Genomic DNA, 20,455 nt, shown 5'->3' on the forward strand with positions numbered 1-20,455 from the left:
TTCTCTGAGATAGTGCAATATATTCACAGTTGAAGGCCTAGCCCTGAAAATCTGATTGTCACTTGAGAAAATCACTTTTAGAGTCAGCTTCTTCTGTAATTGGTTAACACTCTTCTTTCTCCATGGAATCAAGTAATAGAAAAATAAATGCAGAGTAAATAGAATTTCATGCTTGTGCATGTCACTGGCAAAATTATCTTTGGGTCATGGGGAAGAGATGTTTTGTTCAGAGGAAAATTGTCTGGAAGGGAAACATTTTATTTTAATCTCCCTTCTCTTATTTATCCTATTTGAAATTCTGGTTTTAAAATGCTGATTCTTTGCAGAAAGATGTACTGGGAATTAGGGGATTTGCACCTGTCCTAAAGATCAGATGAGCTATTTCAGAATTAACAAATGACTGATTTACTCCTCCTAGGTTATTTATATAAAATGAGAAGAGCGTATTAAAACCCAATTATTATCTAAAGCAGGAGTGTCAAACTCATTTTCACCAGGGGCCACATCAGCCTCGAGGTTGCCTTCAAAGGGCCAAATGTAGAGTTCCTTGCCCCTAGTTAAGGAGTATTTACATTTATACAGTCCTAAAATTACATTCAGCCCTTTGAAGGCAACCATGAGGCTGATGTGGCCCCTGGTGAAATGAGTTCAACACCCCTGATCTAAAGTGTCTACTGATTTTATCTGTTGAGCAGAATAGCAAAGTAGGCAAAGATTGCCTAACAAATAAATCATCTCAATTCTGCTGTGTGTGTGTTTACCCCCCCACACATGTCCTCCTCAGCCCTTACTGTCTCACCCTATCACTCTTCCCACTACGTTGTATTAGTTTTCTATTGCTGCTATAACAAATTACCATAATACAAATTTATTATCTTACAATTATGGAGGTCAGAAGTCCACAAATCTAAAATGTGTTTCAGTGGGCTAAAAGTCAAGGGGTTAGCAGGGCTGAATTCTTTCCTGGATGATCTAGGGGAGAATCTGTTTCATTTCCTTTTCCAGCTTCTAGAGGCTACATTCTTTGGCTATCGCTCCATCTTCCAGCTTCAAAGCCAGTCAAATCTTTCTCATGTGGCAACTCCCTGACATACTCTACTGCCTCCATCTTCCCTTTTGACTATATCGGACCCATCCAGCTGATCCAAGATAATCTGTCTATTTTAAAGTAACTGGATTAGCGACATTAATTCCATCTGTAGCTTTAGTTCCCTTTGGCCATATAGCCTAATATGTTCTCAGATTCTGGAGTTTAGGATGTAGATATCTTTGCTGGGGGTGAGGTGCATGATTCTGCTACCATACATGTTAAGTGCTCTAGGCTTTTATTATATTCATTGGCTGACCACAGTTCAACACTCATGTACCACTGTTATTTCCTAAATACCTTGGAGTGTAATGGACAGATAGCGTTATAGAACTCCACCAATGCTGTTCTGGAACAACTGTGGAGTTCAATTGCCTGCCACCAAGAAGTATGACTCCCTGTGCAAGAGCTTGGTGAAAAAGGAAAGGGGTTATTTATTTAAAGGTTATACAGATTTAGAATAATGACAGATTTCTGCTGTTAAGTCCTACTTGCTTTAAAACACCACAAAACACGTAGTTCTGCCTTCCTTTGCCAAACCAGGCCAATTTCAGAATACACCAGACTTACCATCTTTCAGAAAAGCAGAAGTCTGTGGCTCTGCATTTCCGGTCACAGTTCAGCTCAGCTCCATGCATCTCCCACTAATCTGTGGTTGGTTAGGCAGGTTCCCGTACAGCTCCATCAGCTCTGCCACCATCTTCTCCAGGCAGATTTCCCAGAGGGTCTCCTCTTTCTTACTCCAGCTCCTACTCCAATCCACATGACATCTCCTTATACACCAGACCTCATGACAGTCTGGGGCCCCTTCTCTACACCCCTTCAAATTGCATGACTGCTTCCTCCTTCTCTTTCAGCCTTCCCTTATTTTAAATGCTCAGCCCAGAACTTCCTGTGACTTCATATCCAGTCCCTCCTATGATGTGTTACATTTGGTAGTTTCCCCACATCTTTTACATTCTTTTGGCTGCTATCTTTATTCAGTGCAAGAATGCTCAGTGATGTAGGGGCATGTGGCTCCAGCCTCTCATGAAAGTGCTGTATAAGCTCCCCAGACTGTTACAAGTCCTCAAATGCTCTCAAAGTCACATATTCCTTTTGCCCCCCAGGTGGGAGCACAGTTTTTAATTTGCCATTGTCATGCAAAAGCCATATCATCCACTCTCCCTTTCCCCCAATTAAGGTTTGTGGGGAATATGCTCTGCTATTTTTGGAGACCCCAACTCTGCACCCTGTTACAATAGGAACACCAGAATAGGAGACAGAAGGCCTGGGTTGGAGAATAGCCTCTGCACTTACGTGTGAGCTGTGTAACCTTGGACAAATCATTTCATCTCTAAGAGCCTCAGCCTCCTCATCCATGCTCTTTTCCTCCTTCTTCTGTCAAAGCATACCTATTCTATAACCTTTCTAGCAGGCCTTAACTAGGAACTCAAGTTAATCTGGAGAACTAATTCAAGCTAAGGCATTAATAAGTGATAATGGTTTTATACATTACTACTCCCTTCCCTCCAACCCCCATACATATATACTCTCTCTAGTAGCACTTGTATTTTGTAAGGTGTACTTACCTGGGCAGAAATAATTTTATTAGGTGTTCAGTATAAGTAAATGGATTAGGCTACTGCCTACATTTTAAAGCTGGCTTTGTCCCTGAACATATAACAAGAATGTATCTATAGGATAACCAGAGGGTCTGGTTTACTCAGGATATTTCCATTTTATGGCTATTGCCTTATTTTACAATTAAGTATTCTGATTTGGATGATAAATTATATATGGTAATTATATTTATTTGGCCCTTGTCAATGTCTTGAATGTATTGATAAAATTTCCCTCCTACCTTGGACTTTCAAAACCAAGGGGCATTTAAAAAATTACACTTTCTCCAGTAGGTAGCCTAGAATCTGCATACCATGGCTTCTGGGTAGCTATTTCTGATAGATTATATTCCATATTTCACATCTCAGCCATCACTATTTCTCCAAGTAATCCTTATAGACTTGTGTGATGAAATGAATTGTGTGTAATCCCCCCTCTCCCCAATTCATATGTTGAAAACTTAATCCTCAACCTGATTGTATTTGGAGATAGGGCCTTTAGAGAGGTAATTAACATTAAATGAAGTCAGGAGGGTTGGGCCTTAATCCAATAGGATTAGTGTCATTATATGAAGAGGAAGAGGCATCAGGGATGTTCTTGCACAGAAAAAAGACCTTGTGAGGACACAAATAAGACATCCATCTACTAGCCAAGGTGAGAGACCCCAGGAGAAACCAAATCTGCCAGCACCTTGATGTTGGACTTGTAGTATCTGAAACTGTGAGAAATAAATTTATGTTGTTTAAGCCACCCAGTCTGTGGTAATTTGTTATGGCAGCACTAGCAGACTAATATACCAATCCATAAAAATCAATCAAGCAATCAATCTAGATCTGCTCCATAAAAAAGCAGTTAGAAATATTGTTAAAAATGCAGTTTCCTGGGTGCGCTCCTAGACTTAATCAGAAACTCTCTGGTAGGGTTCAAGGAAGCTCTATGTTTTCCTCAGGTAATTCTTATACACGCTAAAGTTGAGAGCCACTGAAACAGAGACCTCAGGGTACTAAAAGGGGGCTTTTTCACATGTCTATATCACATCAAGTCTTTATTCTCTCTTCTGAGATTTTCCACCTGAGTGTTAGTAGAAGACAGGTATTGAATATCATAGTTTTCTTTGGGATACATTAAGTTGACAATGAAAATTCCGGAAAGCCATGAGGCTATGGGGACTATATGTGTAAGATGAATCAAGGAAAAGAGGGGTATAACATTTTAGGGTGAAGTTAGTATCAAAACTAACCTAGAATTGGTCCTTTAAAATTGCCATTAGGAAAGCCATTTAAGCCAAATTTGACCATTGCCTACCTCTCCCTTTTTTCCTCCTCTGCAGCCAGTAAACAATACTTAATAATAATGTTTTTCCCCCTTCCTTGAGATTACTTAAGAAGCTTTAAGCCCTGGCCGGTGTGACTTAGTGGATTGAGTGCTGGCCTGTGAACCAAAGGGCACATACCTAGGTTATGGGCCAGGTCCCTGGTGGGGGGCATATGAGAGGCAACTGCACATTGATGTTTCTTTCCCTCTCTTTCTCCCTCCCTTCCCCTCTCTCAAAATAAATAAATAACATCTTTTAAAAAACAAAAGAAAAATTATTTAAAAAAAACCAGAAGCTTTGATTTTGAAGTCTTTGTCTCTTGACCATTTACTTCTGGTACAGATGCACTTAGTCCCTGGAGATTGAATCCCATCTCAATAGAGGCTCAATTGGGACAGCTAAGAGACATGGATTCAATTGATAAATATCCAATTCTGGAAGGCTTGAGACGTTTATACCTCAGAAGTTAGCTGCAACCTTGATGTCAGATCTAGTTGAAATTAATATGAACTCCTGCCAATTCCATGGTTGCTAGAAGTCCAAAGCCTTCCCCTAGATCCATAAAAACAATCACCCATCCAAGGTACTTCTAAGCAGTGTAGATTTTACTGAAATTTTATGAAGGTGTGGAGAATAACTTACATTGCTGTAATGCAAATGACTTTAACATCTACAATAGGCATTATAGGTGGTTCTTAACTATCCATTAACTACCACTGCCCTGTGGAGTTTCACTAGCCTGTCAGGTGAACCCAGTTCTGGGTCAAGTGACTTTGCCTAGTAAAAAGAAAATCCAGTACTTAAATTTAGGTCTGAGTCTTTATATAATTTTCATTATACCACCTACCACATGCTTCTGAATCTGGAGTCTTGGAGCCAAAGTTCTACTAATAGTTTGTGTGCCCTTGGAAAAGTCATGTTTACTCTCTGAGGTTCAGTTCCTCATCTATAAAACAGGAAGGCTGAATTAAATAGTTTGTAAAGGCCTTTTGACCTCAGATAATATGACATTCTGTGACCTCTCCACTTGGCAAGTAAAATTGGAAGTTGTAGTATGCCTTGCTTAATTAAGGCAGAACCTCATTAAGATCTGGATCCTGGGTTTTTATTGTCCTGCTCCTGAAGTTGATGGTTTATGTATTTGATTGATTGATTGATTGATTGATTTCTATAGTGGAGATTGACTAGGTTTTAGATAACGTCTGCTCTCAATAAACCCAACCTTGGCTAAGTAAGAGAGAACAGAGTAGAGGATACAGAGCAGTATCATATTTGTGTCTGTTCAAGTCAGGTCAGTAAAACCTGGTGCCATAAATTATTGCAATTGAGGACCTGCATTCATTTTTCATGCTTGATAAAGCAGCTATATATCTTTCTTTGAAACATTTTGGGGAAATCCAAGCCTAGGCATCAATATTAATTTTGATAGAACAATGATAGGATTCAGGGCATCCTGAGCAAAGACAGAGAAAAACAGGATGAACAAGGGAGAGTGTATTTGTGCTTGGGTGGGAGCTCCACCCTGCATGAGCCTCTTTAGCATATCTATACTTGAAAGGTGAAGGTTATCTAGATACCTATGCATCTATAGGCAAGAAATTTAGTTCAAGTCCACAAGCTGCAAAGATGCAACCTGTGTGGCAATTTGCTCTATCTTCAAATGAATAATAATGAATTTTGATAACTCTTTCCCTCCCTCCCTACCTCCTGCAACCCCTCCCTCCTGCAACCCCCCCCTTTCTGTTTCCCTCTCTCTCCCCCTCCCTCCTTCTCTCCCTTTTTCCCTCTCTGTCATCATCTATCTCTATCTCATCATTTATATGTCATCTATCTCTATAATCTATCATTGTCATCTAACATCTAGCTGTATCCTCCAGAAGTCTTAGGCAGTATCTCCAATGCTGTATATACCCAAAATCCCTCTTTCTGTGTGTTCCTCTCAGGGCCAGTTCTTTCTCTGACTAGGGCACCATGGGGCAAGATGTGGGAAGGTCAGCTTGTGACATCTCCAGTGTCAACATCATGAGCTATGACTATTTTATATTTACTTTGCAAAGAGAGAAAAAGTCTCTAAAAGATGAATTTGACTTGACTGATAGGTTACATAGTATCACTACAGCTGTCCATGTCAGTAAAAACCACCAATGAACATTACCTATTGGTATCATAGCAATAGGCAAAAAGATCAGGTTAATTGCATGAACTTCTCATCACTTAGCCATCTATATTAGTATCATGTGGCTGTCACAATATTGGGAATTGGAAGGACTCAGTTCTTCAAATGCTTCCCAGTTTTTAAAGCCTAGAAACAACTATGTACGTCTGTCAGTCTCTGCACATCTGCCTGCTGTTTGTGTCACTTGCATATTCAAATGTTTTTGTTTTTACTGAATCCCAATGCCACTGTTTTTTGGGGGGAGTGGGGAGGAGGGTTGTTTCTGGAGGTGACAGTTTCTTTAAAAAGTATTGCTTCTTCCTCTTTGATTCAGCATCCTGCTTGCAGCTGCCCCTCGGAGACCTTGACTCACTGGTTATGGCTGGAATCCAGGTCCTGTCTCTCTCAGTTTTTGGTGCATGTTCTGAGCTTTGTTAGAGCCATTCTACATTTGATTTATGTTCTGCTGGGATGGTGGCTCCATATTCAACCTGTGTGCCAAGTGATTCTGAGGCAGCTTTTCCAAACCAGATAATTGAATTTCTCCATTTTCTGAAAACAAAGAGCAAGCCACTTTATTAATTGGAAATGTGCTTATTTAGTGCTGTGTGGGAGCTGACATTATCTCTCTGAATGTTTAGGAAGCTCATCTTGTTCCTGAGATTTAATTCTCCTTAAAATCTCTCTGCAGCTCTTCTAGCCCCACCCCACACACATCCTTAGACATGGACACACATATGTACTTCCAACTTTTTAAGTTCTATCAGTTCCTTGAGGCTCAATTTAAGCCTCACCCTCTCCAGGGACTATTCCTCAGTTAGGGAACCTGCATCATGTTCTCCTATAGCACCTATTGTCTGCAACACACAATTTAACATTTGCTTAGTATACTTTCTGAGGGCTTAGTCCATGTCTTATAATTATTCTCTTTGTGATTACTTTATTTATTCATGTATTCAACAAGCACTTATTGAGTACTTTCTATATTAGGACCTGTGCTAGGCACTGCAGTTTCAACGATAATGGTTAAGACATGTTCCTTGCCTTCAAGAAGTACCCAGTCTAGTAGGGGAGATAAATAAACAAATTTAAAAACACAATAATATATTTAGGTGCTATGATAAAGGTCAAAATAGATTACAGGAAAAAGCACAAAAGAAAGAGTAGAGGCCAGTTCTACTTGCAGGAAGCAGGAAAGCATAAAAGAGGTGATGATTTATTGAGTTTAATTTTAAAAGCTTAGTTTATATTGGCAGAAAAGAAGTATATTGCAAACAGCAAAAAATCACAGAAAAGTCATAGAGGCTTGAAAAAGTATGAAACATTAGACAAAATAAAATGGTTTGGCATGATTAAAAGGCAGTTAGTTGGAGGTGGGTAGAGTATCTAGTAAGAGCTAGGACTGGAGATGCATTAGGGACCAGATTGTGGAAGGCCTTGTCAAGTTAAGGCCATTTAACTTCAGGCTGCAGTTAGTGGTGAGCCATTGTAGAAATTTGTTCACTGGAGTTACATAATCTGATTAGTGATGAAAAAAGATTACTTTGGTAGATGGCTTGGAGGCTGATTATGGTGTTGAGATAAGGAGGGACTGATGGAGCTAGTACCTGGGCAATAGGAATTGAGAGAAAGTACCAATTTTAGTTGTGTTAGGGAGTAAAAGTGATAGGACTTAGTGATCGATTGGATAAGAAGGGCCAGAGACAGGGAGAAGTCTAGAATGATTCTCAGGTTTCTGGTTTGGACCACTGGGTGAGTGGTAGTGCCACTCACAGAGACAGAAAAGACAGAGCAAGAAGAAAGCTCACTGCCTCATAGCTCTCCCCACCTCTTCACTGCAATCTCATGTGGGTCCACAGTCAGTGCTCAAAATTGGATGATATTTATTTAACTTTACTCTGTTAAGAGAGAGGAGAGGGTATTGTGTGTCTTTGTGATTTGTCTTAGCTTATTAAGATACTTCCTGTACTGGAAGGTATCTTAGCTTCATGGCCTCTATCACTGATACTTTATGGCCCTTCCTTCTATTGCTAAGATTTATTTGTGTATTTCTGTGGCTCTGGTGCAGGTTTTGGACTCACAACTTAGTTAGCTTTTCTAGTTAGTGCTATATCCTTCTGTCCCTGGTTCATACATATGATTTAATAATAGTAATCTCTCACATTTGAATTGTGAGTTGGAGTTCAGAAGGCATGTTCATATATATTTTATCTCTTCTGATCCTTGTTACTATAGTGTGAAGTAGGTAGTAAGGTAGCTTTAATTGTCCCTGCTTCATAGATAAAGTAATATGGGCTGTGGTGATGTGACCTGTCAAAGATCACAGATGTAGTAAGTGGCATAATTGCCTCCCCATCCACTGCTCTTTAATTATGCAATCCTGATCCTTGCCTTGCTGTCTGATACCCATATGCTTCTAGACTCCTCATGGCTTGTCTGGTTTCTCCCCTCTTCCATCTTCTGACCTCCAGTGCTGTGCCCCACACCCATTGTGACCTTCTGGTTTCAGTTACCTCCCTTACCTATACCTTACCCTGTATATCCACCCCTAGTTTGGGTTTCTTAGTCTGGGCATTTTACCTTGTCTGTGTAATCCTTGTACCCACAGTCCTGGCAGGACTTGCAGATGATTTGTGCCACTAGAACTTTTCTTCTGAAGAACATAGAGGAACACCCACTTTAAGTCTGTTAGGAGACAACCTGACCTGAGGAAATGCTGGTCTTCAGACTATATTACTTGCAAAATACTTAATTTGTGAATATAAACAGTGAAAGAAGACATAATGAGCAAGGCAAAATTTTATAACCTACAGCCTGGCTCCTTTCCATCACAGGTCTCATTTAAGGTTCTCAATGGGCTACGTTGCCTGAGTCTCACTCTCCCTGTAAGCTCATGAATCTCCTAACTCAAATGTTTGGGCTGAGCATTTTGAACCAGTTTTTCATTTACGTGGTAGTAACAAACAGCTTTAAGGATCATATAAATTTTTGGTATCTTCTCAGCACTGAAATGGTTTAATGGGTGGTCCTGTGTGTATAAGTCTCTGTGGATCCATTGGGATCCAGGATTGCTTTAATGTACTTGGCACTTCAGCGTTTTATAGTTAAGTGGCAAGTACTTATGAAACCCCAACTGCAGAACAGGGATATAAGCAGACTCCTTGCTCTTGAGCCTGCCATCTACTTGGAAAGAGAAGCCTTTCGTTTTGTTCACCACGATGGAGCAGCACACGAAACAATTATAAATCCTTGCTAGGAATGTTGCTACTTAAAGAAGCTTCCTAAAAGATGACATTTGAACTGGGCCTTAGAGAATGGGTAAGATTTGGATTGCAGAAGGTTTGAGAGGCAGTGTTAGTGCTGATATTCAGGGAGGGCAGAATGACATGATAGAAACCCCATATTTAATTCCTTTTTAAAGAATATTTCTCAGGTGACAAGTTTGGGCGGGTACCTGTTAAAGCAGGCTTTTTAAACAGTGCCAAATCCTGCACTCTAAGTTCCTCAAATGTAGAGTTTGGTTATTTTGGAACATGATTTTAGGGTCTAGTGTGGACTTAGTGCAGGAGATTCCTTTTTCAAGTCAAGTTTCTACTCTGGTAAAAACTGGGTTTGTGTTTTTGAGATAATTGTCATAAGAAGGCGGTGCTGCTAAAATACAGGCTAGAATAGGAAAGCTTAATTTGCACAGTTGTGAGATGCAATTTCTCTGTTCTTCTTTGGCAAAGCTGATGCCATGGCTGGGGAATCTTCTCAGAGTGACAGATCTGTGTGGGCTGAAGCCCCAGTTTGATCCTGAGGGGGCAGGAGATGGAATTTTTTTCTCTTCTCTGTTGCAGGCAACTGTATACTCTGGGAGCTATTGTTGGGAGTATGGTGTATGCCTTATTTCCCAGTTGAACATTATGGAGCAAATGCCATCTGAAATATGTTTTTGCAAGTGGGGCACAGGGCAGGGTATGATGAACAGGTTAAATAATAATTTGTTGGATAGAACAGGTTTGTTGGAACTGTGGCCTGAAGAAATATTACATCCAATATCAAACCCAATTGCCTTACCTAGTGTTCCACTTTTTAAAAGATTTTTCTACATGTTAGGGTGGATTGAGGTAAGATATTCTATCTTTAAATTTGGGGGAGAGGATTATTAAGCAAAAGTGGGCTGATATAGTCGGCTCTTGGCCAGTTGTGAACTTAGCAAAATATGTCTAATTTTCCAGTTTCCTGTTGGTTTTCTCTCTTGCCTCTTGGCACTCTCCCCTGCAGAATGTAGAATTCTTCTCTGTTAAATCAATACTGAGACCTCAGCAGTAACTTTCAGAGAGAGGAGAGTATGCCTGGAATGCAGGGGTGGTGTCAGGACTGCGTCATCTAAAGGGCTCTGTCTCAAAAAGAGTAGGCAGCAGTCCAGGCATGATGTGCTAAGGATGTAGCAGATTCTTGTTCATGTTGGACCGTTATCTATGCCCAAGGATAGGAAATGACTGAGAGACTCATTAGCAGGTACTTAGGCTCCTCCTGGCAACCCACCTGTTCTACTGAGTAGAAAGGATACAAATACATTAAGAAGGGATAGGAAAATAATATAACTTGAGATTAAGAAAAATATTCTCAAGGACGTGTTTAAGATGGATTCAATAAGGTAGAAATTAGTATCTACATGGTAAAAAATACTAATAGCTAACATTAATTGAGCCCTTATGATATGCCAAGCATTTTATATAAAGTTCTTATCTAATTCTCATGATAAGCCTATGAGTTTTACAATTCACATTTTGCATACAGGTAAAATGAGGTAAAGTTACCCAAGGTCATAGAGCTAGGAAGTGATTGAAGTAGGATTGATTCAGTGATATTTTAAAAAAATGTTTTATTTATTTGTTTTGAGAGATGGGAAGGGAGGGAGAAAGAGAAGGAGAGAAATATCAATGTGTGCTTCCCTCTCACACACCCTCTACTGGGGACCTGGCCTGCAACCCAGGCATGTGCCCTGGCTGGGAATGGACCAGCGACCCTTTGGTTTGCAGGTGATCACTCAATCCACTGAGTCACACCAGCCAGGGCAAATGATATTTTTATTGTGGTAAAATGTGTAACGTAAAATTTACCATCTTAACAAATTTGAAAAAGGATTTATTTTTCATGTAACTTTTAAAATTATCATTCACTGAAGCTGTCTTTTATGGTATATAACTTTGAGTTTTAGCACATATATAGATTCATGAAGCTACCACCACAGTGAGGATACAGAACAGTTCCACCTCCCCTGAAATCTCGCTTGTGTTCTTCCTTTATAATATACTCTTTGCACACATCTAACCCTTGGAAAAAGCTGATAAATTTTCTATAACTATAGGTTTCTCTTTTCCAGGATTCATATACATGGAATCATATTCTATGTAACCTTTCGAGACTAGCTTCTTTTACTTAGCAAAGTTCTCTGGAGATTCATCCAAGTTGTTGCATGTTTATATATTTTTATTGTCAAGTAGTATTCTATTGTATGGTTGTACTACAGTTTGGTTATCCATTCATCTGTTAATAAACATTTGGGTTGCTTCCAAGTTTTGGCAGTTATGAACAGAACCTTTATAAATACTCATATATAGGTTTTGGTGCTGGGTCATATGTTTAAGCATATGTTTAAGCTGTATGATTTTGCATTTCTACAAAGTGGTAGATATATGAGAGTTGTAGTTTTACATTCTCACAAACTCTTGGTATTGTCAGTATCATTTTTTTACTTTAGCTATGCTGTTAGGTATGTAGTGGTATCTCATTATGGTTTCAATTTGTATTTTCCTAATGACTAATGAAGTTGTATATCTTTCTTGTGTGTGTGGTTTTTTTTTTTTGCCATTTTCCTATTCTCTTTGGTGAAGTGTCTGGTCATTGAGTCTTTTGCACATTTTAAAATCTGATCATTTGTGTCTTTACTGTTGAACTTGAGAGTTCTTTATACCTTCTGAACATGTCTTTTGTCTAATATGTAATTTTACCTTGTCTTCTTTATTCTCTTTTTAAAAAGATTTAATTAATTTATTTTTAGACAGAGGGGCATGCGAGAGAGAAAGAAGGAGAGAAACATCAGTGTGTGGTTGCCTCTCAGGTGGCCCCCACTGGGGACCTGGCCTGCAGCGTTGGCATGTGCCCTGACTGGGAATCGAACCAGCAACCCTTTGGTTCACAGCCCATGCTCAATCCACTGAGCTACACCAGCCGTGGCTTTATTCTCTTTATAGTGTCTTTTATAAATTTTTCTTTTACTTTAAATTTTATAAAGTGTACCTTTTCAATTTTTGTTTTATGGATCATGCTTTTGGTATCACATCTAAGAATATTTTATAATAACAGAAATCAGATAAGAGATTGCTTAGGGATAATGTACCTACATCATTTTGTAAAAATAATAATTTAATGAAGTATATTTTTCATATCATATAATTCATTCTCTTTTTAAAATATTTTATTCATTTCTTTAGACACAGGAGAAGAGAGAGAGAGAAAGAAAGGGAGAGAAACATCAATGTGTGGTTGCTTCTCATGTGCCCCCAACTAGGGGCCTGGACTGCAACCCAGGCATGTGTCCCGATGGGAAATCAAACCAGCAACCCTTTGGTTTACAGGCCAGCATTCAATGCACTGAGCCACACCAGCCAGGGATAATTCATTGTTTTTTTTTTAAGATTTTATTTATTTATTTTTAGAGAGGGAAGGGAGGGAGAAAGAGAGAGAGAGAGAGAGAAACATCGATGTGTGGTTGCTGGGGGTCATAGCCTGCAACCCAGGCATGTACCTTGACTGGGAATCAAAACTGTGACACTTTGGTTCACAGCCCATGCTCAATCCACTGAGCTACACCAGCCAGAGCTTTAATTCATTCTTTTGAAGTGTACAATTCCATGATCAAAACAGTAAATTTACCAAGTTCTCCAACTATCACTATGCATTTGTTTTAGGATATGTTCATCACTCCATAAACATTTACTGTTAATCTCCATTGATTTCTAATTTTGCTCCAGAAAACATCTAGTCTATTTTCTATATAGTTTTTCCAGCACCATTTTTATCTAAGTTGTGGTGAAAAACACAACATAAAGCTTACCATCTTACCATTTTTTAAGTTTACAATTTAGTAGTATTAAATGTATTCACAGTGTTGTATGACCAATCTCCAGAACTTTTTCACCCTGCAAATCTGAAAGTCTATATCAATTAAACAGCTCTTCATTCCCCTCCCTCATCCCCTGCCAACCACTATTCAATTTTCTGTTTCTATGAGTTTGAGTACTGTAGATATCTCATATAAGTGGAATAATACAGTATGTGTCTTTTTGTGACTGATTTACTTTACTTAGCATAATGTCCTCAAGGTTCAGTGTCCTGTGTTGTAGCATGTGTCAGAATTTCCTTCCTTTTTAAGGCTGAATAATACTCTATGTAGATACTGCATTTTGTTTTATCTATTTATCTGTTGATAGGTATTTTGATTGCACCTACCTTTTGACTACTGTGAATAACGCTGGTCTAAACATAAATGTACAAACATCTCTTTAAAACCTGCAGCACTACTTTTTGGGAAAAAAAACTATTTTTTCCATTAAATATCATTGTCTGTCTTTATTAAAAACAAGTTTACGATATGTATATGGATCTGATTCTAGACTATTTGCTTCCATTGATCTATATGTTTATTCTTTGGCGATAACAGGCAATCTTTTTTTTTTTTAATTTTCTCTTTCTTTCTTTCTTTCTTTCTTTCTTTCTTTCTTTCTTTCTTTCTTTCTTTTTTTTTAAATTTTATTTTAATCATTGTTCAAGTACAGTTTTCTCCCTTTTACTCCCAATCCAGCCCAGCCTCCCAACCTTCCCCATTTCCCTCCCATTACCACCCTCCCCCTAGTTTTGTTCAGGTGTCCTTTAAATTTGTTCTCGTGAACCCTTCCCATTGTCCCCTTAAATTCCCTCTTCTCTCCCTTGTGGTCACTGTCAGCCTGTCCTCTATTTCAGTGTCTTTGTTTATATTTTGCTTGTTTCATTTTTTTTCTTTTTCTTTTTTTTAATATATTTTATTGATTATGCTATTACAGTTGTCCCATTTCCCCCTTCACTCCCCTCCACCCTGTGCCCCCTCTCCCACCCACATTCCCCCCCTTTAGTTCATGTCCATGTGTCATACTTATGAGTTCTTTAGCTTCTACATTTCCCGTACTATTCTTGCCCTCCCCCTATCTATTTTCAACCTACATTCTATGCTACTTATTCTTTATACCTTTTCCCCCTCTCTCCTCCTCCCACACCTACTGCTAGCCCCCCTTGTGCCCTCTATTTCTGTGGTTCTGTTCCTATTCTAGTTGTTTAGTTTCTTTTGGGTTTGCTTTAGGTGTGGTTGTTAATATTTGTGAGTTTGCTGTCCTTTTACTATACATGTCTTTTCTTTATCTTCTTTTCTTAGATAAGTCCCTTTAGCATTTCATAAAGTAAGGGCTTGGTGATGATGAACTCCTTTAATTTGACCTTATCTGAAAAGCACTTTATCTTCTCTTCCATTCTAAATGAGAGCTTTGCTGGATAGAGCAATCTGGGATGTAGGTCCTTGTCTTTCATGACTTGGAATATTTCTTTCCAGCCCCTTCTTGCCTGTAAGGTCTCTTTTGAGAAATCAGCTGACAGTCTGATGGGAACTCCTTTGTAGGTTACTGTCCCCTTATCTCTTGCTGCTTCTAGGATTCTCTCCTTCGTTTTTACCTTGGCTAATGTAATTATGATGTGCCTTGGTGTGTTTCTTCTTGGGTCCAACTTCTTTGGGGCTCTCTGCGCTCCTTGGATTTCTTGGAAGACTGTTCCCTTTGCCAGATTGGGGAAGTTCTCCTTTATTATTTGTTCAAATAACTTTTCCACTTGTTGGTCCTCCCCTTCTGGTACCCCTATAATTCGGATGTTGGAACGTTTAAAGGTGTCCTCGATGGTCTTAAGCTTTTCTTCGATTTTTTGAATTCTTATTTCATCATGCTTTCCTGCTTGGTTGATTCTATCTTCCTTCTGGTCCACTGTGTTGTTTTGAGACTCAGATTCCTTCCTTTCACAATTGGCTCTCCTCCGTGTGTCTTCCTGCATCCCTTTTATGGTAATCTGCATTTTTCATGTAATTTGGATCCAAAATCAACCAGTTCTGTGAGCTTCCTGATCACCAGTGTTTTGAACTGTGCATCTGATAGATTGGCTATTTCTTGGTCACTCAAAAGGATGAGTCCTGGGGGACTGATCTGTTCTGCTGGAAACATGTCTTATGTCTTTCCCTGTCTCTCCTATTATTTTACTTATTTATTTATTTTTTCTCCGGTCTGGTCGCTCTTGTTATGGTGGGGGGGCGGAGCCTTAGATGTTCACCAGGGCTGGGTGCCCCAGTCGCTAGCTTGTGACGTTATATGTGGGGGCAGGGGCGGGAGCGGGGACAGGAGGGATCAATGGCGACCCTTCCGTTCTCTTGGAGTCAGACACCTCCTTGGGCTTCTGGGCCGCGAGCTCTGCCCTGGTCCACAATCGCTGCCCCACTGATTCCCCCAGCCGCTGCTTGCATACTCAGGGATCACCGCTACACCGCTGTGCTCTTGCGTCCCGGATTGCTGTCGCGCCGATTTTGCGCCAAATTTCCCCCGACCAACACGCGCCTGCAACCCGCGCCAGCCCTGTGCCCGCTCGCTTGGCTTGTCGTCCCCTACCAGTCTTGATGTACCGGTCTACTTCAACTTCTTGGCTGTCCGACTTCCATTCAGATAAATCCTCTGACAGTTCTGATATTATGACTGCAAATCACTGTTGTAAATTATTGTGGTTCTGTTCTTGGTTGTGCGAGGAGGTACGGTGCGTCCACCTATTCCTCCATCTTCTATATTTTGCTTGTTTCTTTGTTTTGTTGTTTAGGTTCCTATTAAAGGTGAGATCTTATGGTATTTGTCTTTCACTGCCTGGCTTGTTTCGCTTAGCATAATGTTTTCCAGCTCTATCCAAGCTGTTGTAAAGGGTAGGAGCTCCTTCTTTCTTTCTGCTGCATAGAATTCCATTGTGTAACTGTACCATAGCTTTTTGATCCATTTATTTACTGATGGGCATCTTGGTTGCTTCTAGCTTCTAGCTATTGTAAATTGCGCTGCTATGAACATTGGGATGCATAGGTTCTTTTGGGTTGGTGTTTTAGTATTCTTAGGATGGAGTCCCAGCAGTAGAATTGCTGGGCCAAAAGGCAGATCCATTTTTAGATTTCTGAGGAAGTTCCATACTGCTTTCCATAGTGGTTGTACCAGTCTGCAGTCCCACCAACAGTGCACAAGGGTCCCATTTTCTCCACAACCTCTCCAACACTTGTTTGTTGCTTAGTTTATGATGGCCATTCTGACTGGTGTGAAGTGGTATCTCATTGTGGTTTTAATCTGCATCTCTCTGATGGCTAGCGATATTGAGCATCGCTTCATGTGTCTTTGGATTTTCTGTATGTCCTCCTCGGAGAAGTGTCTGTTCAAGTCCTTTGCCCATTTATTTAATTGGATTCCTTGTCTTCTTAGAGTGCAGTCTTGTAAGTTCTTTATATATTTTGGAGATTAAACCCTTGTCTGAGAAATCATTGGCAAATATGTTTTCCCATACAGTTGGTTCTCTTTTAATTTTGATACTGTTTTCTTTAGCTTTGCAGAAACTTTTAATTTTGATGAGGTCCCATTTGTTTATTCTTTCCTTTATGTCCCTTGCTTTAGGGGACAAGTCAGTAAAAAAGTTTCTGTGTGAAATATCTGAGATTTTCCTACCTACACTCTCTTCTATGACTTTAATGGTGCCACATTTTATATTCAAGTCTTTTATCCACCTTGAATTTATTTTTGTATATAGTGTAAGTTGGTGCTTGAGTTTCATTTTTTTAGCATGTGGCTGTCCAGTTCTCCCAACACCATTTGTTGAAGAGGCTATTTTTACTCCATTTTATGTTGCTGCCTCCTTTGTCAAATATTAATTGACCATAGAGACTTGGGGTTGTTTCTGGGCTCTCTGTTCTGTTCCATTGGTCTATGTGCCTGTTTTTATGCCAGTACCAGGCTGTTTTGGTTACAGTGGCCTCGTAGTATAGTTTAGTGTCAGCTATTGTGATCCCTCCTACTTTACTCTTCTTTCTCAAAATTGCAGCAGCTATTCAGGGTTGTTTATGGTTCCATATAAATTTTTGAAGTGTTCGTTCTATGTCTGTGAAATATGCCATTGGTACTTTAATAGGAATTGCATTGAATGTGTAAATTGCTTTGAGTAGTATGGACATTTTGATGATATTAATTCTTCCAATCCATGAACACGGTATATTTTTCCATTTGTTTGTGTCTTCCTTGATTTCTTTCCTGAGTATTATGTAGTTTTCTAAATACAGATCTTTCACCTCTTTGGTTAGGTTATTCCTAGATATTCTATTTTTCTTTTTGCTACTTCAAATGGGATTTTTTCCTTGATCTCTGCTTCTGCTGTTTCATTGTTGGTATACAGAAATGCCTTTGTTTTCTGGATATTGACTTTGTATCCCGCTGTTTTACCAAATTCATTTATTAGGTCAAGCAGTTTTTTTGTGGAGTGTATGGGATTTTCTATGTACACTATCATATCATCTGCAAACAGTGACAGTTTTGTTTCTTCCTTTCCGATTTGAATGCCTTTTATTTCTTTTTCCTGTCTGATTGCTGTGGCTAAAACTTCCAGTACTATATTGAATAGAAGTGGTGAAAGTGGACAGCCTTGTCTTGTTCCTGATCTTAGTGGAAAAGATTTTAATTTTTGCCCATTGAGAATGATGTTGGCTGTAGGTCTGTCATATATGGCCTTTATAATGTTGAGGTATGGTCCCTCTATTCCCACTTTGCTGAGTGTTTTCATCATGAATGGGTGCTGTACCTTATCAAATGCTTTTTCTGCATCTATTGATATGATCATGTGGTTTTCGTCTTTGCTTTTTCTTTATGTGATGTATTGCATTTACTGATTTGCAAATATTGTACCATCCTTGCATCCCTGGAATGAATCCCACTTGGTCATGGTGTATGATCTTTTTAATGTATTGTTGGATGCGATTTGCCAGTATTTTGTTGAGGATTTTAGCGTGAATGTTCATCAGTGATATTGGCCTGAAGTTTTCTTTCTTTGTTGTGTCTTTATCTGGTTTTGGAATTAGGATGATGTTGGCCTCATAAAAAGAGTTTGGGACACTCCCATCTTTTTGGATTTTTTGGAATAGTCTGTGTAGAGTAGGGGTTAGCTCTTCCTTAAATGGTTTGTAGAGTTCTCCTGTGAAACCATCTGGCCCAGGGCTTTTGTGTGTTGGGAGTTTTTTGATTACTGCTTCAATTTCTTTTGCTGTTATTGGTTTGTTCAGGCTTTCTGCTTCTTTTTCATTGAGTCTTGGAAGATTATATTTTTCTAGAAATTTGTCCATTTCACCTAGGTTTTTAAATTTCTTGGCATACAGTTCTTTGTAGTAATTTCTTACAATCCTTTGTATTTCTGTGGTATCTGTTGTAATCTCTCCTCTTTCATTTCTGATTGTGTTTATTTGGGTCTTCTCTCTTTTTTTCTTGATGAGTCTGCTTAAAGGCTTGTCAATTTTGTTTATCTTTTCAAAGAACCAGCTCTTGGATTCATTGATCCTTAGAAATGTGCTTTTAGTCTCTGTGTCATTTAATTCTGCTCTGATCTTGGTTATTTCTTTCCTTCTGCTTCCTCTGGGCTGCCTTTGTTGTTATTCCTCGAGTTCTTGTAGATGTAGGGTTAGGTTGTTTGTTTGGAACGTTTCTAACTTTTTTAGGTGGGCTTGTATTGCTATGAACTTCCCTCTCAGGACTGCCTTGGCTGTGTCCCATACGTTTTGGGTTGTTGTGAGTTCGTTTTCATTTGTTTCCAGAAACCTTTTGATTTCTTCCCTAATATCCTTGACCCATTCATTGTTTAATAGCATGTTATTTAATCTCCATGATTTTGAGTGTTTTGGTATTTTTTCCTTCAGGTTGGTTTCTAGCTTCAGTCCCTCGTGGTCCGAGAAAATGCTTGGTATGATTTCAGTTTTCTTGAAATTCTTGAGGCTTGTTTTGTGTCCTATCATGTGGCCAGTCTTTGAAAATGTTCCGTGTACATTTGAAAAGAATGTGTGTTTAGGTTCTTTTGGATGGAGCGTTCTGTATATATCAGTAAAGTTAATTTCATCAAGAGTATTGTTCAATGCCACAATATCTTTGTTGATATTTTGTTTGGAAGATCTGTCCATTTTTGATAGTGGGATGTTAAAATCCCTCACTATAATTGTGTTGCTGTCCATATCTTTCTTGAAGTCCTCTAAGATTTTCTTTATGTATTTGGGTGCTCCTATGTTGGGTGCATATATATTTACAATATTTATGTCTTCTTGATGGATTCTTCCCTTGAGTATTATGAAGTGACCTTCTGGGTCTCTCTTTATGGACCTTTTTTGGAAGTCTATTTTGTCTGATATGAGTATTGCTACTCTGGCTTTTTTTTTCCCTGTCCATTTGCTTGGAAGATTTGTTTCTAGCCCTTCACTTTCAGCCTGTGCAGGTCTTTTATCCTGAGGTGGGTCTCTTGTAAGCAGCACATATGTGGGTCATTTTTTCTTATCCATTCTGCTATTCTATGTCTTTTGATTGGAACATTTAATCCATTTATTTTTAAGGTTATTATTGATAGGTGCTTATTCATTTTCTTTTATGTACAAGTGTTTCTCTCTCTCTCTCTCTCTCTCTCTCTTTTCCTTCCCTTCCTTAAAGCAGTCCCTTTAGAATCTCTTGCAGAGCTGGTTTGGTGGAGTTGTATTCTTTTAGACTTCTTTTGTCTGGGAAGCTTTTTATTTGGCCTTCTGTCTTGATTGAGATCCTTGCTGGATAAAGTAGCCTTGGTTGCAGACCTCTGGTTCACATTACTTGGAGTATTTCTTGCCATTCTCTTCTGGCTTGGAGTGTTTCCATTGAGAAGTCAGCTGTTAGCCTTATTGGGTCTCCCTTGTATGTTACTTCCTGTTTCTCCCTTGCTGTCTTTAAGATTTTCTCTTTGTCTTGAAATTTTTCCACTTTAATTATCATGTGTCTTGAGGTGGGCCTCTTTTCGTTCCTCTTGATTGGCACTCTCTGTGTTTCTTGGATTTGTGTGACTTTTTCTCTCATCAAATTAGGGAAGTTTTCCTTCATTAGTTTTTCAATTAGGTTTTTGATCTTGCTCTTCTTCTTCTCCTTCTGGTATCCCTATTATATACATATTATTA

The 20,455-nt window shown here is 39.1% G+C and overlaps 1 long non-coding RNA gene across 1 annotated transcript; it reads left to right on the plus strand.

Moving 5' to 3' along the window:
• Positions 1-546: 546 nt before the first annotated feature.
• Positions 547-17,960, plus strand: LOC118498498. The gene is made up of 4 exons (XR_004900981.1): positions 547-667; positions 9,660-9,669; positions 14,999-15,001; positions 17,950-17,960. It is a non-coding gene; the product is annotated as an uncharacterized LOC118498498 (long non-coding RNA).
• Positions 17,961-20,455: the final 2,495 nt, after the last annotated feature.

Source organism: Phyllostomus discolor, chromosome X (assembly GCF_004126475.2).
Source record: "Phyllostomus discolor isolate MPI-MPIP mPhyDis1 chromosome X, mPhyDis1.pri.v3, whole genome shotgun sequence".
Lineage (NCBI taxonomy): Eukaryota > Metazoa > Chordata > Mammalia > Chiroptera > Phyllostomidae > Phyllostomus > Phyllostomus discolor.